This window comes from Taeniopygia guttata, chromosome 1A (assembly GCF_048771995.1).
Source record: "Taeniopygia guttata chromosome 1A, bTaeGut7.mat, whole genome shotgun sequence".
Lineage (NCBI taxonomy): Eukaryota > Metazoa > Chordata > Aves > Passeriformes > Estrildidae > Taeniopygia > Taeniopygia guttata.
This window is the reverse complement of record NC_133025.1, coordinates 56,634,651-56,647,682: the sequence shown is the minus strand read 5'-3', so window position 1 is coordinate 56,647,682 and position 13,032 is coordinate 56,634,651. Positions and strand designations below refer to the sequence as shown.

The following is a 13,032-nucleotide window of genomic DNA, read 5'->3' as shown; positions in this document are numbered from 1 at the left end:
CTGTAAATCTGTGTGAAAACTGAGACAAGGGTCAGAGACCTGACATGCCGCCTAAAGTTGCACCAAACTTGTGATAGGTCAGCTACCTCTAATTTCCACTGCATTTAAAACAGGGATAGAAAACCTCAAAACCTATAATCAAGCTTACTTTGATAGTTGGATAGTTGTACTCTAGGCATGATTTGGTCAAAGTGAAACTATTTCAATATATTTAATAGAAATGAACAATTAACTACTTAAATTAAATTTAATAGTACTAGGAAAAAAACCGTCCATGGAACTCATAGATTATACCTGGAGGGTACATAAGACTGATTTTTAGGAGAAGATTTTATTATACCATCTTAACTTTATTTGTTCCTTGTCTCTCTGGGTAATGGTGCAACTGCTTTCTAACAATTAAACATTTTAAAAACTTGTTATACCTGTGGCAAAGTGATTTCTGCCTTTGATGTTTTAGGTTCTTTCTGTAGTGGAATAATTAAATATATCTGAAGTACATTTGGGACACTTGAGGTGTTCTTGATCCAAATAACTCAGAAAAGACCAAGAGGATGCAGCTGCCATCCAGAAACAACAAAGCTCCATTCAATAAATATTGGTCCATCTCTGTGGGAATACTTTAATTCTAGGAGACTCAAGACCAGTAACTCCCAACTATTTAATACATTTATATCCCATGATGGAACTTTGTGACACAGAGCAGGTGGCTCAATGAAATTCAGAATGCTGTCACAGGGGTGTAAGGTACAAAGAGAGGTTTAGTCAATTGAAGAGCATATTAGGCTCAAAAGTCATACCTCCCATTCACATATGCTGGGGCAGTGGGTATTTTGTTATTTATCTGCGCCAGAAGAATGTCATATATTGATTGCATATTTTTTGTATGTCCAGTCTCTCCCTTTGTCAAACAAAATCCTGTGGGTGAATGTCCATGTACATTGCAAGGATACATACACATTTAATCAGATTCCTGGACTTCACAAGTGGGGGAAACTTTCTCAAAGTTACTCTTTGAAATAAATACTCAGTCGCTATCATTTCTGTGGTCAGACCAAGTTTGTGGATCTGAGCTCTGCTTTCAGAAAGCAGGAAGGAATAAGAGGTAACATCCCTTTATTCCTTCCTTGAGGAGTTTATTACAACCATGCTATTTTCCTACAGCACATCAGTCTCTCTTTTTATTCTGACCTGTCTTTGCCTCCTCTAGTACTTTGTATTGATCATGTCATTAAGCCCTCAGATCTTCCACAACAAGGAGTGTATTCCACTAAAGGCAATAGTAGAACATCTGCTTACTGTAATTGTGCAGATTCTCTCCTTATATACCAGACCCTCACTGCCTTTTCTAAATGATTACATAATTTCCCTTTGTTTTGCTCCTATGCTGTGGGACCATGCCTGCCATCATGTTACATGCTGAGGATTTTACACTGGGAGTGAGTACTGAGAGTCAGTTCCAGAAAAGATGTGACAATGAGAATCTAAATATACAATGCAGAGTAATTGTTCCCAAAGTGACTGTAAATCTGGGCCATGGAACATAGTCTACTATTCACATTTACGGAATAGCAGCTGTAAATTATCATAGTCTCTTTCACTTCAGAAAAGCTATGATAATTCATACTAGCTCTAGGAGTATCCCTGCATTCATAAAGAAAATTCAATACTCATACTTCAACACATTTAATGAAACAAGAGTTAGCACATTTATATAGAAGTGCAATTCAGAAACTCATGTTAAAAGAGAATTGTCTAATGTCTTTAAAAAGGCATGACTGTATACATTTGAATAGAAATATAAATCTGAATATAAATCTTCCTCCTAGGATTTCATGAGTAAATACAATGTACAAGGCATTTAAATTTGATGTTTAAAATTTCATGGATGGATAACCTGAACTGTGCACATCCTAGCTTGTCTGGGGTGGAAACAGGAACTTTTAAAATTGGGTGCAGGTTTTGTTCAACCTGGCATACTCTGCTTCAATCTACTTAATTCCACCAGCTTTAATAAACATTGCTCAGTTCATAGCAGCAGCATGGAGAAACTGGCAGATTAGCCTTGAATTGATATGGTAAACCAAATAAATCTGCCAGACTTTTTTCTTCTTCCCTTTAGCTGCTGAATGCCCAGCTCAGGCTGAGGCAGGCACACACATACAGTGCAGACTGCGGTGTGCTGCACGATGCAGGGCTGTGAAGCATGGAAAGGTTGATTGGAGTGAAAGCTCCCATAATTACCTTTCATCTAAACACTCTAGCAGACCTGGGGAGGAAGGAGGGCTGTGTACAGAAGGTCAAGAGCGGTTGATATTAGGACAGGCTAAATGACACCTCGTAAACAGCTGCTGTTGTGCTTCAGAGGGTGATGCTGCAGACATGTCAGCGGTGGCAGACATGCAAAGCATATCTTAGAAAGCAGGATTTTAGTGCTGTAGTAAGTGAAGACAGATGAATAGCCAACAGAGCCAAACTTTGAAAACCATACTCAGCCTCAAAAACCCAAAAACTAGATGGTTTTTTCAGGAAAACCGTCTAGTAGGGATTATAAGATAAATGCTCAATGCATTTAAGTCAACAAAATTTGTTCTCTGTAAAAATGGAAATGTCACGCTTATGAGTTGAAAGACTAAAACTGGCTGAATCCTGGATCAAATTTACACAACCTTTAGCATGAGAGTTTTTTGATAGCTACAAGCTTTGTTTCAATTTTCTTCAGATTTTCAAAAGACAGCTTATCCTGATTGTCCACTTAAGACAAAATATGTTAAAATTCAGTATAGTTTACCTATGGATAAAAATATTATTTGAATATGTGATAACCAACTGGATGTGTTTTATTTGCTTGTTAATCCCAAAGCAACAAATATGTTTTAATAAATACAGAAGGAAAAAGAGTGAAAACAATCAGCACCTTTTGTTTGACAGGAACAAAGGAAATGTCAGGCCACAGAATTAGTCTTTTCCAGAAATTTATAAGCATCTGAAAAGAAGAGCTTATAATGAATGTGCTTCTTCAACCAGAACAAGCACACTGTGACTGCAAAGCTATCATAATGCAACACAGTGTACCAGTGGGAAATAAACACACATCAAGAAATCTTATTATTTCTATGAGTGTGCTTCAACGTGAGCAATTCTAATGAGTACAACAGCAACTGCCTCCCTCCAGTTGCTCTGCAGGTGTTGCTCTCACACAGAGTGTACTGGGACCCAAGCTTTGTCAAACTTCTTTGGGCCCAGAAGATATAAGGAGAAATTTCTTCTGAAATTTCTTTTCTTAGCTTACAAAGCTACAGGTCACATCTGCCACACCCTTTCATCCACTCCAGTAAGGATACACATGGAGCTAAAGTATTAACAATGCTTTTGTTATCTCTGCCACACGTTTTGGGTAAAGTGCATTGCTTTCTTTTGCTCTTTATTTCCTTGAATGCTGCCAGTGACTCTAGTTTCCCATTCAGCAGTGTAAATCCCATCTAATTCTAATGAAGTCAGTGGTTAGGATTGCTACTAAGATAGCCAAATTTTTCTTTCTGGGCCAGTCCAATGTTTTAAACAGTTCCATGTCATTTCTTATGCAATGGGAACAATTTAGACAATCCTGAGTAGAAATAGTTATTTCTAGGGATAATTTGGCTGCATTTTTTGGACAAGAAACTTCCAAATTCACAAAACTATACCTAGATGCAACCTATCATTTCATTTTGTTTCATAAGCTATACTTGGCTCACTGAAAAAAGTATTAGGAACAGATTGTAAGTTGCAGTAAATAATTATAGTTCAGTTACAGACAAAGAAGTTTTTGTGATTTATCTTCCAAAAGATATGACCTACAGCAGAGTACAGTGGTTATCTCTCCAATGTAAGAAGAGAACTCTTCTCATATCTCATGTATTTTATGTCTTCTAAAGAGTTTTATTTCCACATAGTGAGTATCCTGCTTCCCTGATACTGATGATTTTATTCATTAAGTATTCTCATATGAATACCTTTCTTGATTTAATTAACTTTTATGGATATTTTCTTTCAACTTCTATTCTTTTCTATTACGAAAAGTACCGAGTGCTTTAATGTTCTGTAATTTAGAATGGCTATGTATTGCTCAGCAGGTCAAAATTCAAGGAGTGCATAGTAAAATTAAAAATTGTCTCAAAGCTGTTCAAAAGCTATCTCCATTATTTAGGAGATAGACAATAAAACCTTTGACATTCCAAATATGAAGTAGATTCTTACTTAAAGTGACCCATAAAAACAATGTATTTTAGGAGGATCAGAGTTCAGGATCCTTCACAATCTCCTCTGCAATTCACTTTCCCAAACAAGCCAGTCTTTTGGGCTGAGCCCTGATATAAATCCCACTTGCCTTTATGCCTGCACCACCAAAGAGTGCAAGTGTGCTGTCACAAATACTGAAATAAACAACTTATTTTCTCATAAAGGAGGGTCAAGATCATCTTCTTTCAGTATTGAGATTTTAACATCTTTTGGACAGGTGCCCTGAAATAAAATCAATAGAAAATTAAGCCACGTGGCTTGTACTTGGCACCTGCAGTTGAAACATGTTGTAGGTGGCTCTCAAATACCTGCCACCACTTCAGCTGGGAGGGAGTGTGGGGGACAGGACAGGCTGGAGAGTGCAGCTGTGATTGTGGAGGATATCACTGCTCTCAAATCACAATCACAGAAAAACAGATAACACCGGTATGTCTGCAAAACTCTTGGTTTGGCCTGAAAACTTCTCTGTGCTCCAGAGATAATTTTGATTTGGCTTTGAGTTGGGTTTCAGTCTGCTCAGAATTAAGCTAAGCATTGTGATCGAGTTGAGAGACCATGTAAACTACACTGTTCCAGGTAATTAAAAAAAGAAAAAAAAAAAGATGGATTAGCACACTTCATGCACAGTGCAAGTGTTCCCACAAGCTTTGTAAAGTAATGAGTTTGATGCTTGAATAGGCCAGTGGCTCTGAAGGCAAATCATTGTTTGGCTTATCTTCCACTCTTTTAAAAACTTGTCTTGCAATCTTTAATTTCCATGTAGGCAACCAAACAGATCCTTAATTTAACATGTCCTCTGAGCATTTTGCCTTCCTACAGTGCAGCAGCTACCCCTACTACCCCCAGCACTGCACTGTCAGCACCAGGCACAGACCCTTTCATCTCATCTGGGATGGTTTCAGCAAAAGTGGGAGCACCACAAATCACACAGTGTACTGACCTAGTGCTATTCTGGTTTCATCTCCATTAGCACTAACAGCAGTACTTGCTCTTTGTAAATTTTCAGTTCAAAAAGAATTGTAGATTAAAACCTTTTGTGCTCGAATTTTTGGTAGTGACAGCTCAGAAGGGCTTCACAACCACTGTTTGGCAGCTAATCGTCTTAAGCTCTTCCTCAATATTCAACACAACCTGCTGATTCATCTTTCATCTAGCAATTCTAGTATCAACTTTATCACAGCCCTACTCATACTTTTAATAATATGTACTCAGTTTTATTCTAATTTACTGCATAAAATTTGTAATCCTAGGAATGGGAAAGGAAGGGGTTCTGATTTGACCAGGAGAGCTGAAAATTCATTTGTACTATATCCCTGCATACTCTCTCAGAGAATCAAATATTGTGTCACATTCCACTTTGAACAAGGTCTAGAGTAAGCTTCTTAAATACACAGTTCAGGGGATCTATGAGAAATTGCAAAGTTTCTCAGTTCCCAGAGCTTTGTCCCAGAAGACGCACAATAGGGATTTGGAGCAATTTCTCTGAGGTAATTAAACATCTAAATATCCTTAACTTTTTACTCATATATTGCTGCAAAAATTTCTGTCCTTTTGCACTGTTGTTTAGCTCTGCAACCTCACCAAACAGAGTTGGCTGCTGACACACAGAGAGTCTATAGCACTTAGCAAGACCCAGATTTACCAGAATTTTCCTATTGCTTCACATAAGGGGTCTTACCAGTGGTCACTGTTTCTCTGCCTCATTCAAGCTGGGTTTTGTACACAAAAGTCACACAAGGACCCTGCAATGATTTGGGGGTTTGGCCATCAATGAATGTATAGGCAGAAGTAAAACAAGTGCTGATATTACCCCTTCTCATGGATTTCTCTCCACTTTCTCTCTAAAGCCATAAAACCATCTTGCTTTTTTTGGGGGTTTGTTTTTTTTTTTTTGGTCGCAGAAGGTGGCTCTTCCATTTATATTAGATATCTTCTAATACTGTATGGCTCTTATAACTTTATGATAAGCTTTTCCTGAGGTTATATCCTAACTTTGTTTTCCATGCATCACCTCGAGGTCCAGATAGTTGTACATGATAAAATGGCAAAAGAAAAGGATTTCTTGAAAAACACTCAGTACCTTTGAGGGCAATTAATAAGTAAAATAAGAAGGATGATGAAAAATGACAGTTGTAGTGATAACAGTAATGTCAGAAAGAGATAGAAGAGCCCATCTTGACTAAAGATGAATTTGGGTGACTGACAGGAAGATTTATTTATTTGTCTTTATTTGTTCTTTCCCTTTCAAACTTGCACTTGGAACCAAACAGTGACAATAAACACAGAGCTTCTATGGTGCCAGAGACCAGAATCACGTTTAAACCAATTAATTCTAGATGTGAAAAGCAATATGCATATCAAAAGAAAACATTGAAAAATGAAATTATTACTCCCCTTTTTCCTCTTGAGGGACAATTGAGCCTCTGCTGGAACAAGGCTGTAAATGTTCCTTAAGTGGAATTTTCCCTTTTCCTCAACTTTATCAATTATACATTTTGGAAAAGCCCAAGTAGCCTGTTATGCAGAGCAGGCAGATCCAGAGGGTTCTCAGTCCTCCTTCCAAGACCTGCTAATTATTGAAAGCATCTAAGTTAGCTACCAGGAGATGAAACTGAAATTCTTTACGATTTTATCCATTACACTTTGTCACTTCAATCAGTTAGAACAGCAATGCTATTCAGACTCTGAGCATTCCCACACTTATTTTCCATGTTCTGTACCTGAAAATGAATACAGTGAATCAACTGATGCCTTACAAGCACCCAAAGAAGGAATATCTCAGGTGGCTTGTAACATCTATTCCTTTTTACATGTTTCTTTCAGTACTTGCCCTTTTTGCAACACTGTTGACTGGCATTAAGGTTGAGTTCACTATATCCCAAGTTAATTAAACATCATTTTCCAATCACTCATTCCTCACTCTGTGTTTTGGCAGACAATTACTTCTAAGTGCAGGTAGTTGTATTTGTCTCTCATGAATCACAATTTTTCTCCAATTAAGCAAAAACTTTCTGAATTTTCCCCTGTCCTCTGTGCTCACAGGTCTCCCTAATTTGTTGTCCTCCTCCAGTTCACACGCTCCGTGCCATCACCGTGCATGTGAAGAGAGACAGGGATCAGCATCAGGTTCAGGAGGGATTTCTGCAGACACTTACTTGGTAATTGCTCTGCAAGTACAATTCCACACAAACTTTCAAACTTGCCTGCACTCTGACTCTGCCTGAAATCCCCACCTGACAGAAAGGTACCTCTTCCTGCTCCTTTAAACAAAACCCTACCTTGTCCTATTAAGTTATGGCTCATTTTCTCCTCACTACTCACTCCTGACAGACATGTGGGCCATCAGCCTTGTTTCTTATGACCTAAAAGCTTTTGAATCCAAGGGCACTTAAATTCAAGTGACTCGCCAAGGTCACAGAGAGACTGGAGAGAAATTTAGGAAAGCCCCGATATTATTCTGCTCTCAAAATAATAATCACAGCTGTCTCAATGCCTTGATTAAAGAGAGAGCTTTCAGAAATTATATGAGGGATTGAAGACGGCTTGGTATGTGGTTCTAGGTTGAACACAGACTGAATAATGAACAAAGAGAGTAGAACAAATTTACTGAGCTTGGGCATTCAGCCCAGTGCTGAAAGATTGAATGCCAAATTTTGATTTTTTTTTTTTTTAGTATGTATATTCACAAATGAATCAAAGCAAAAAGTAACTACACCTGGAAAAAGAGTTTTGTCTTGCAGGATCAAGGTATAGAAGTAATTGGCAAAGGCTTGTACAAGTCAAAAAATAAATCCAGAGAGACCTTTCACAGAAAATCCCTTGAGATCAGGAATGATGTGAGAATTCTGTAGGTCAAGACCAGATGTCACAAAAGCATCAGAATGTATTGATCAAGCAAGGTAGGGAGGAAAAAATGAAACATGCCAACCCTTACCCTGGAGGGGATTTTAGTGACAGTTCCTGTCTAGACACCTTGAGAACTATTCTGGTGGCCAGACACAGGCCTCTCAGGCCACCTTGGACAGGGCATGCTGTTGGAGAAATGTCCACATGGTTCACAGGCTGCCAAAACCTGTGTGAGACTTCTTTTCTGGAGTGGCAACTGGAACCCAGAGATCCTATCAGGCACCGAGATGCCCTTCTCTGCTTCAGAATTTATTGTAGCCTGAATTGTTCTGATTAATGCTGGAGCACATGAGGCTGTTTGCCCAAACCTTGTGAATAACCAAAACTTAGTAGGTTTGCAAAATAAAAGATGGTTATGAAATTTTGTTTAAAATAACTTTTTGATTTATTGTCTTTCCAGAGGGATTTAAAAGTCCTTGCATTCCTTCATCAGAAATCACTAACATAAGGAAAAACAACCAGTAACAAAAGTTTAAAGAAGTATTTGTCTTAACACAGACACACATGAATATTTTATGTTAATAAAAATTAATTGTGAGGTCTTTATTTTTGGTGAGTTTTAACAATATTCAAATCTCGTGTATTTTAGCTTTCATCAAAATCAGATTCAGTTTTGGTTTGTTATGACATAGAAGTCAGCCTGTTCTCTACTTTTTTTCCAAGCCATTCCTTCTATCTGCAATAAAGAAGCAGACATTGCACTCCAGATTTGAATTTGCTGTAACTACAACAATCTGTAAGAGCAACTGTCAGTACAAAGTATATCTTGCCTTTTGCTGTATAATAGAGGATTAAAAAAAAAAAAAAAAAAAGAAGGGTAGATATACTTGTACACTGAAGCTGACATGAAAAAAGGAAAGCCAACAGCAATAAAACCATATCCTGTGAAAAAAATGCTGGTCCCTTTCTAGTTGAGACATATTTTCACTTAGTATGAAAGTGGCCTCACTTCAAGATTTGGCCTCCTTGGAATAAGTGGGATTTTTTATTCTGCAGCTGCTTTATCTGCCCTCCACTCAATCTGTAGTGAAGATGCCCATGTGAGGAAGAGGGAAGAAGGGGCAGTAATTTGTTAATCAGAATTTGCTTGCAGAGCAGTTTCTTATGCCTACATTTGCTACAGAGAGCTGTTAAAATTTTCTCTTTTACTCCAAGTTTCCAGGACTAACTTGAGCTAAAACCAAGTACTGCATGCACCAGTGAACTGCATTATGTCATTAGCAAGCATCTGATTTCATGTTGCACAAAATAACCATTTTTTTTCTTTCAAAAGAAAGCACACAATTAGATTATTACTTTGAAACAGGAACCACACCACAAAGCATCCAAGAAAAAGGAGAAGTCCCCATATTTTAGTATAAGCAATTAATAGCTGTATACATTCTTTTAGTGCAATGGGAAATACAAAAAGGGATTATGATTTGTGGACTTCCACCTACAGAATGCCCCTCAGTGCATTAGTCCTCACTTCTGTAACTGGGACATCATTTACAGCAAGCAGCTATTCATACGATTAAAGAACTATTCACTGCTAGGAATATATGTGTGCTCCTAATAAGCTTGAATTCTCTCCTCATTGGAGGTTCCTCTTTGTATTTTAAACGGTGAGTCTACATACAAAGCATAAAAAAAGAAGAAGAAATTACATACCCTTTTAATCACCCTTGCTCATACACTCGTTACTTCCCAGTGATAATTACTAGCTGCAGCATCAAGAAAGGGTTGTGATCATACCTGTGAATTAATTTCAAAAGGCAGGTATTAATTAAAAAGCATGATGGTAAGTCTATTTATACATAGTTGCTGGGACTGGACAGTTAGCAATGATGGGAGAGGGAATCATAAACCAATAAAACTAGCAAGTCTAGTTTCTTTCAGATAGTCAGATTTTTAGTGTTACTAAAATGTAAAGATAAGATTCTCAGCTGTTGGAAGTCAATGGAATTACTGTAATTTACACTAGTCAAGCATATGGATCTATATATACAGTTAAATACACCCTTCCTGAATAACAATAGTAATTTCCCTGCAAACTCTGCAACGTCTGGCAATTAGAGCAAGAGATCATGAGTCAGACCTCCTGAGAGCTATTCTGAGCTGAGCTAGTGCTGCATTCCCCGGCCTGTGAATTTGGGAGGATGGATTTCAGAAGCTCTGAACACCCACAACCCTAACTGAAGCAAAAAAGAGTTCGGGTGTGAGTACCTGTGGGAAAATCAGGTTTTCAGTCACCTTCAATTTGTTGCTGTCTGTAAGTCCTACCTCCACTGTTTTCTGCCCCCTGGGGCTCACAGGTTTGTCTGATTAGGCATTTTCCTGTAATTCATTCAAACTTAATGGCTTATTCTAAGACAACAACAGAAAACAGAAAATGGAACAAACTGCCCAGAGAGGCTGTGGAATACTCTTCACTGAGACCAAAGAACCATCTAGACACAACTCTATGCAGTGTGTTCTAGAATGAATGAATTGTACAGAGTAGATATTACTGCAGGAAGAGTTCCCTTAACAGAAGACAACTATTGTGCTGCTGTAAAGATCAGTAGGAATTTACACTCATCATTTTTTACCAGAGCTTCAGCACTAAATGCTATTTCAAAAATGGCAGTCAAGACTGTGCTCCTTAGAACTGGTCTTGAGAAAGTAATTTCCCCTCAATAAAGCTTCCATCTAAGATTTTCTGAGCAAACGCACAGACGGATCTGTTGGAAAATGACTACATCTTGTCAGTGAGATTCTATGCTGACATTTCAAGGGGCTTAAATCAGTAGCTGGGCTTCATTTCATAAGCAGTAGATGGCAAGCACTTATTTGCTTAGATAATTATTAAACATTTGTCAAGTAGCTTTAAAATGGACGTGTTCAGAGACAGTTTTCTGTGTCTACCTTTGGGGGTCTGCAATACTGCATCTGGGTCACAAGCTGTTGAGTACTGGTAGAGGGAGGAAAATAGCATGTCTGGCAATTTCAAGAATCTGCTGCAGAAATAATCATGATAAAAAATCCTAAACATATTCTGTGACAAAATTTACTCTCTGACCTATTCCCTAATAGCCTAATAACTTTCTCTGCAAGAGCTTTCTTGTTTAAATTGCTAGCTGATGAATATCGTGCAATTGAAGAAATTCCACAGATGCCCTTGAGGGGAATGTTTTTCAGCATGTGAAAATGTAGTGAGATCAAGTAAGGGGGGCAGCAAGACTTCCCAGACTTTATTTCTACCCCAGGCTCTGCCAACAAGCTATTTTCTGTCTAGCTCAGGATATTTATATTTCTCACCTTATCCAGCTTCTGAAGGGAAAATCCATAGCCCTAATGCTCTCAGAGGTACTTTGTGGGGTTTAGAGAATGTCAGTAAAAGTCAGAGATGCTGATAGTGAAAGACAGATCTTGCAGTTTGCATGCACTCAAATGTGGGGCCTGGGCAGTGACCAGTGTCCAGAGGAAGGCAGTGTGCCAGCACAGCCAGGTGTCACCTTCTCATAGGATAAACATTGTGAAAGTGTGAACATGAGCATTAAGTCCAGCTTGGCTCACAGGTTTTTCATTTTCAATATCCTGGAGGTTGAAGATAGGTCACTGGAATTTTTATTCTCAGTTGCACCAAATTTCAGCTGAGCCCAAGTTTCTGTGACCTCCAGGTGCTCCCAGTGCACTGTTCCTTTCCCTTTCTTCCCCATATGCTGTTGAATTACAGTGGATTAATAAATTGCCATGTGTCAGCTAAAGCAAAGGTCCTGATTTGCCACACAGTCTTAGCCTGGGGCAAATATGAAGTAATCCAATTTACTCTCTAAAAGTAAAGCTATTTTTTTTATCAACATTTGCTACTTTTCTTCATAGCTTACTTCAGTTTCCTGGAAAGATTGAGCTGTAAGCATGACTTTTTTTTTTTTTTTTTTTTTTTTTTTTTTTTACCACGTAAAAGACACAGGTAACAAGAAAAGCTCTTTACTGCACAGGGGTTTGGGAGAGCAATCTTCCCATTGCTGTGGAAATGAGTAGTGTATTTTCCTGTTCCAGGTGCTAGGGAAAGGGTGAAACCACAGAGACAGTGTGTGTCCCTTTCCCTTTCCTCTGCTTGGAGACAGTGCACTCCCACAAAAAAAAAAAAAAAAAAACAAAAACCAAAAAAAGAAAAAATCCACAAATATTATGTTTAAAATGTTTTTTATTTTACTGACAACTAAACCATTATGACTTTGCAGCCCTTAGATCAGAGCAAGTAGTTAGTAAAAGCAAAAAAGATACAATGACGGATTTAGAGAACTATGTGGTATCTGACCTTTCAGTGACATCTTTGTAAAACACTGTCTGTAAAAATCTCTTGGGGAATAATTTTCCAGATTAGCTACTTTGACTCTGGGCTTGTAGTTCAAGTACAAGCATAAAATATGTTTCAGACAATTGTGATGGTACTTGGAGTGTTACTCTGTGCACTGCGCTCACTGTTCTCAGGTTATAGAGAAACAAAAGGAGCAATCCCACACCAGGAAGTCTGGAGGGAGGCTTGAAAAAGTGCTGCAAATGCAGACTTAACTCATAGATATAAAGGAAGTGACCAGACAATTTCCACTAATCCTTTCTATAATAGTTTCTGAAAAATGATACAAATCCCCAGTTCTCTACGTGGTTGATAGGTCAGTGTCAGGATTGGTTCTAGTAGTTCTATTTACATGTGAAGCACACCCAGCACACAGCCTGTTCAGTCCTTTTGCTCTATCAAGCTGGGCCTTTCTCAACACCTAACTCAGTGACTAGATTTCTTCCAGAAACACAGTTTTGCCAATGAAACCAAGTCTTTTATTCATATTTAAGGGAAAATTCAAAAGGTTGTTACCTTAT

The 13,032-nt window shown here is 38.2% G+C and overlaps 1 protein-coding gene across 2 annotated transcripts in view; it reads right to left on the bottom strand.

Moving 5' to 3' along the window:
* Positions 1–13,032, bottom strand: part of CHRM2 (cholinergic receptor muscarinic 2) — a 368,137-nt gene that overhangs the window by 177,206 nt on the left and 177,899 nt on the right. For both annotated transcript variants that reach the window (XM_072923532.1, XM_072923533.1), the window contains one exon: positions 9,838–9,921. The gene's annotated coding sequence lies outside the window, so the exon portion shown is untranslated. The remainder of the gene's footprint in view (positions 1–9,837; positions 9,922–13,032) is intronic.